We start from the raw sequence: 6,909 nt of genomic DNA on the forward strand, positions 1-6,909 counted from the left end.
ACCTAGAAAGAAAGATTGGACTAGAAAGAGTGGCGGTTTCTTCAACTTTAAACAGGGGCAAAGACTCATTTCTAGAGAGGTGGTTCTGCATGGATCCTGAGCGTCAGTCCTATATAGAGCTCATTCTTGAAAAGGAAAGTAGAAAGATGGTCATGGGAGGGCACTTTACCTAGCAAAAGTTGTCACTTTCACTTTCTTGAGTTATCTTGACAACAACTTGTAAAGTAAGCAACCTGAGTGTCTTAAGCTGATTCGCCACAAGCAGGCACTGAGACCATGTGCACATGGTTTATTAAGTAATTACTCCTGAAGAACTGGAAAGAATGGGGCAAGTAGGATACAGAAGGAGAAGAAGCAAAAAAAGGTGCAATTTTGGGCTAAGTCCCAACCTTAGTTTTATCCTTCAGGGAGGCTCTGACATGTAAATTATACATCAGAGCTGAGCTTTTATACTTCTGCATCAGCCATTGGTTAACGACTGCCCTGGAGAGATTTAAATTTCACAGGATTTTCTGATTTGTCTGCACTTTTAGGAAAAGTGGTTCCAGTCTCCCAGGGACAGTCTTCTTAAAAACATTCACAAGTGCTGGCCTTTAAAAGCAAAACACATAGATGCTGGGAAGAAGTAGGGCACACAAAAATAGTAAAAGGTATTTGAGGGGATCTGGGCAAAGCACAGACACATTGACAAGGTTTGCTACCCAGGGGGTATTATCCCTATTTTATAGGTGAGGAAACAGGCTTAGAGAACAACCTATCAAAATCACCCAGTTGGCAAATTATGGTACCAGGACGACTACTAAAATTTTTAAAGATAGTTACCAAGATGTTCATGGTGAATATCCCAGGTTTGTTGAATAAATTCAGGTGACTCTAACTCCTTCTTTGTGAGTTTATGTTGCTAAACTTTAAAAAATGAACATTTATTTTTATATGATCATAAAAAACTATTTTCATGGGAGACACAGGAAAAGAATAAGTCAATACACCTAAGAAAGGTCCTTTAGGCTCTGACATTCTATTAAATCCATTGTAAAAAGTTGATTAACTTTCAAGACTATTGACACTTTTATAAGGGACCCCTGAATAAGAAAGATACAAAACAACTAGAAAGCAATTAATAAGATGGCATTAGTGAGTCCTTACCTATCAAAAATTACTCTAAATGTAAATGGGCTAAATTCTTCACTCAAAAGACATAGAGTGGCTGAATGGATTAAAAAAAAACAAGAACCAACAATATGCTCCCTATAGAAGACTCACTTCAGCTATAAGGACACATATAGACTCAAAGCAAAGGGATTGGAGAAAGATATTCCATGCAAATGGAAGCCAAAGGAGAACAGGGATGGCTATATTTATATCAGACAAAATGGACTTTAAGAAAAAAACTATAACAAGAGACAAAGAAGGTCACTCTATAATTATAAAGGGGTCAATGCATCAAGAGGACCTAACAGTCATAAATAGATATGCACTCAACCTCAGAGCACCTAAATATTGGGTTGGCCAAAAAGTTCTTTTGGGTTTTTCTGTAATCTTTTTTTTTTTCTTTTAAAGAGACAGCCTTTATTTTTAAGCATTTTTTTACATTGAAGAATTCAAAAAGTGGTAGGCTTTTGGAACTTATTGACCTGTATTTAAAAGGAACTGTTGACAAAGATTCACCAGAAATAATCTGAACAAGAGGGAAAATACAGTTAATACTACTGAAGCCTACTAAAATAATTCCAGGACATATGGTTCATACGACATAATGACCTCTAAATGCTGTCACTGATATGAAACTGCTTCTTTTCTAAACACACAGTGGTATAATTAACAGTATTCAATCACTTCTGTTCTTTCCTGACTATATAAAAATTAAAATCTCAGTTAATAAACTAATATATTCATCTCTTTAAATGTTTCTTACAGATACAATTTCAATATTTTCATTCAATAGTGGTGTGGTTTAAAAGATTTTTCATTCACAAGTAAAACAACAATCCACCCAAAGGGAACTGATAGTCTATAGACTCACAGTGCAAATAAAGAGTTCAGGAATGCAGCAACTGACCTTTCTAAAATACAAAACGGATAAAATTCTTCGAAGATACATGCAATAAGCTCTACTAAGCAGCTGGCCACAGAACTAGAACATTTGATAATTTTACTGGTGACTTCAATGGGACTCCAGATGTTTCCAGACTCAACTTGAACTCTCATCTTAGGCTTTGTATTTTGCCTTTCTAGTTTCACTAATGACACAAACATGATTCAAATCCCTGAAGTATTCATTATAGTCAAGGGCATATCCTATAACAAACTTGTCTGGAATTTCAAATCCAACAAAGTCTGGTCTATAACCAACACTTCGAGGAGGCCTTTTCACCAGCAAGCTTGCGACCTTGACCATCTTTGGATTATGCTGCTTGACCAAGGAAAGCAAGGTTTGCATTGTTTTCTCAGTGTCAATTTTATCTTCAATCATCAAGAAATTCTTTCCAGTTAAAGTTGAGAAATTATCTCCACCAATTACTTTTATGTCTGTCCCCTGTTGACTGGTCAGTACAGTAGCTTTTCAGTCTGATAAAATCTACAGTCATAAGAATAGATCTATCACTATTTCTGTTCGGTGCTTTGATGTAATCCAGCAGGTCAGCAAAGAATTTATAGCCCCACTTGAGCACACAGAGGGCCAAGATGTGCTGGCCTCCCATCTACTTCATCACATCTCGAGCCAGCCATTTGGTCCACAATGCTGGGGCTGTGGGTCACCATAACGGAGCTGCCTGGCATGTGGGCTGAAGGCAGTCTGGGATGAGCTTTTTCTGTAACATCTTATGGAAAAACCCAAATGAAATTTTTGGCTAATCCAATATATTAAGCAAACACTAACTGATCTGAATGGAGAAATAGACAACAGTACAATAATAGTAGGGGACTTCAATAACCCCACTTTCAATAATAGATAGATCATCCAGACATAAAAGAAGGAAATGCTGGACTTGAATTATACTTTAGAGCAAATGGGCCTAACAGACGTATATAGAACATTCCATTCAACAGCAGCAGAATATATATTCTTCTCAAGTTCCACATGGAATACTCTCCAGGAAAGATCACATCACAAAACAATTCTTAGCCAATTTAAGAAGACTGAAGTCATACCAAGTAACTTTTCTGACCACAAAGGTATGAAACTAGGAATCAATAACAGAAGGAAAACTGGAAAATTCACACTAACATGTGGAAATTAAACAACACACTCCTGAACAACCAATGGGTCAAGGAGGAAATCAAAAGGAACATTTAAAAATATCTTGAAAACAAACAAAGACGGAAACATTACATACCAAAACTTATAGAATGCTGCAAAAGCACTTATAAGAGGGAAGCTTTAGCAATAGGTACTTACATTAAGAAAAAAGAAAGATCTCAAATAAATAACCTAACTTTACACCTCAAAGAACCAGAAAAAGAAGAATTAACTAAGCCCAAATTTAGTAGAAGAAAGGAAATAAAGATCAGAGCAGAAATAAATGAAATAGAGACCCAAAAAAATAGAAAAGATCAATGAAGCTAAGAGCTGTTTTTTTATTTAGAGACAACAAAAACTGACTAAATTTAAAGAGAGAAGACTCAAACAAATAAAATCAGAAATGAAAAGGAAATATTACAACTGACACCACAGAAATTAGAAAAACATTAGAGATTACTATGTGCCCATCAACAGATGAATATATAAAGAAGATACAGGATACAGTATATATATATATATATATATATACACACAATGGAATATTACTCAGCCATAAAAAAGAATGAAATTCTGCCATTTGCAGCAATGCGGATGAACCTAATATCATGCTTAGTGAAATAAGTCAGACAAATACTGTATAATAACACTTATATGTGGAACCTAAAAAATAATGTATATGCAAAACATAAATAGAGTCACAGATATAGAGAACAAACTAGTGGTTACCAGAGGGGAGAGGAACAAACTAGGGGTAAGGGATTAACAGATAAAAACTACTATGAATAAAATAGATAAGCAACAAGGATACATTGTAGAACACAGGGAATTTTTAGCTATTACCTTGTAACAATTTATAATATAATATAATCTGCAAAAATACTGAATCATTTTGCATGAGATTGTTCAATTTGAAGAAGCTGAAGAGGACACAAATAAAAGGAAATATATCTAATGTTCATGTATTAGAAGAATTAATATTGTTAAAATGTCCATACTACTGAAAGCCATCTATAGATTCAGTGCAATTCCTATCAAAATTCCAATGACATTTTCCACTGAAATAGAGAAAAAAATACTAAAATTTGTATGGAACTACAAAAGACCCTGAAGAACCAAAGTAATCCTGAAAAGAACAAAGCGAGAGGCATCACGCTTCTTGATTTCAAACTATGTTATTACAAACGTATAGTAATCAAAACAGTTTGGTACTGGCATAAAAATAGACACAAAGACCAATGGAACAGAATCAAGAACCCAGAAATAAACCCTTGCTTATACAGCGAACTAATATTGACAAGGGAGTCAATAATACTCAATGGCGAAAGGATAATCTCTTCAATAATTGGTATAGGGAAAACTGGATAATCACATGCAGAAGAATAAAATGGACCCTATCTCACACCACTCACAAAACGTTAACTTGAAATGGATTTAAAGAATTAAACATAAGATCTAAAGCTATAAAAACTTCTAGAAGAAAACACAGAGGAAAAGCCCCTTGACAGTGGTCTTGGCAATGATTTTGGGGGCTATGACACTGAAAGCACAGGCAACAAAAGCCAAAGTAAACAAGTGGGACTACATCAAACTAAAAATCTTCTGCACAGCAAAATAAATAATTAAAAAAATGAAAAGGCAGCCTACGGAATGTAAGAAAATATTTGCAAATCATATATCTGATAAGGAGTTAATATCCAAAACATAGAAGGAACTCATAAAACTCAATAGCAAAAACAAACACACAAAATATCTGATTAAAAATTGAGCAGAGGAACTGAGTAGACACATTTCCAAAGAAGATACACAAATGGCCAAGAGGTACGTGAAAAGATGTTCAATATCACTTGTCATCAGGGAAATGCAAATCAAAACCACAATGAGATGTCACCTCACACCTGTTAGAATGGCTATTATAAAAAAGACAGATAAATTTTGGCAAGGATGTGGAGAAAGGGGAACCCTGGTGCACTATTGGTGGAAATGTAAATTGGTGCAGCCACTATGGAGAACAGTGTGAAGATTCCTCAAAAAATTAAAAACAGAACTACCACATGATCCAGTAATCTCACTTCTGGGTACATACCCAAAAGAAATGAAATCAAGTCTTCAAAGAGATATTGCACTCCCATGTTCGTTGCCGTGTTATTCACAATAACCAAGATATAGAAATCACCTTAGCGTCAGTCTACAGATAAATGGATAAAGAAAATGAGGCATATATACACAAGCGAATATTACTGAGCCATGAGAAAGAAGGAAATCCTGCCATTTGCAACAATATGGATGGACCTTGAGGGCATTAAGTTAAGTGAAATAAGTCAGACAGAGAAAGACAAGTACTGTATGATATCATTTATATGTAGCATCTATAAGACCCAAACTCACAGAAACAAAGTAGAATGGTGGTTGTAAGTGGCTGGTGGGGTGGGAATGGGGAGATGTCAGCCAAAGTGTACAAACTTCCACTTATAACATGAATAAGTCCTGGGGATCTAAAGTATAGCATGGTGACTATAGTTAACAATACTGTATTATATGATTGAAAGTTGCTAAGAGAGTAGATCTTAAACGTTCTCATCACAAAAAAGAAATGGTAATTACATGAGGTAATGGAGGTGATAGCTAACCCTACTGAAGTAAACATTTTACAATGTATAAATGTATCAAATCATCACATGTACACGTTAAACTTACACAATGTTTTATGTCAATTATATCTCAATAAAGTTGGAAAAAATAAGGAACTTTTTTTTGTGTGTGTGGTACGCGAGCCTCTCACTGCTGTGGCCTCTCCCGTTGCGGAGCACAGGCTCCGGACGTGCAGGCGCAGCGGCCATGGCTCACGGGCCCAGCCGCTCCGCCGCACGTGGGATCTTCCCGGACCGGGGCACGAACCCGCGTCCCCCGCATCGGCAGGCGGACTCTCGACCACTGCGCCACCAGGGAAGCCCCCCAAATAAGGAACTTTTGAAAAGGAATAATCTTTAACCCCAAAGAAATAAGATACTAATGATGAAATATCAGGAACTGGGGCCCTAATTTTGGTCAGAATTCTTAGCTCTTACCCTTAAAGTCGTATCACAGTTCACCCTTTGGATCTTAGGAAAAAACAGTGATGTGGTGCTTTTTATTTTGATTTTTGATTTAGGTTTATTTTTCAATGGTAAGGGTAAAAGCTATCTAGTATACTCTTGCATTTACATCCTGGCTCAGCAACCCTGGGATCCGTCGCCCGATCTCCTTTTGCTCCTATTCTGGCCTCGTGCTCAGCGCTCCCGCTCCACCTCCTTATGTGTGGAGGGACTAAAGGGAAGACAGACTGGCCAGGCTAATTTTTCCAGGGGTGAGCCCAACTTTGGATTTTTACTTTAAAGTAGAATATGAAAATTTCCTTTGAGACAGTTTCCTGCTTTGGATCACAGTCAATTAGTAACATTTTGCCAGTAATAACTGAAGGAATAAAGTCTAGGTGGAAAAAGAGAGAGGAAAAGAGAGAACTCATTCTTCATTTACCATTTTAAACTTTAGCAAACAGTGAATTATTTATATTTATTTCCTTGATACCCACCCATTCAGCAAACGTTTATTTTGTGCCTACTGTGTGCCAGGCACTGAATTTTATGATTTCATATATCTAGATCTTTTCTTTCTCACAACTCTATGAA

At 36.3% G+C, this 6,909-nt stretch overlaps 1 pseudogene; it reads right to left on the reverse strand.

Annotated features, from left to right (window-relative positions):
* Positions 1-2,104: 2,104 nt before the first annotated feature.
* Positions 2,105-2,729, reverse strand: LOC131747888 (hypoxanthine-guanine phosphoribosyltransferase pseudogene; annotated as a pseudogene).
* Positions 2,730-6,909: the final 4,180 nt, after the last annotated feature.

The sequence above is a fragment of the Kogia breviceps genome, chromosome X (assembly GCF_026419965.1).
Source record: "Kogia breviceps isolate mKogBre1 chromosome X, mKogBre1 haplotype 1, whole genome shotgun sequence".
Classification (NCBI taxonomy): Eukaryota; Metazoa; Chordata; class Mammalia; order Artiodactyla; family Physeteridae; genus Kogia; species Kogia breviceps.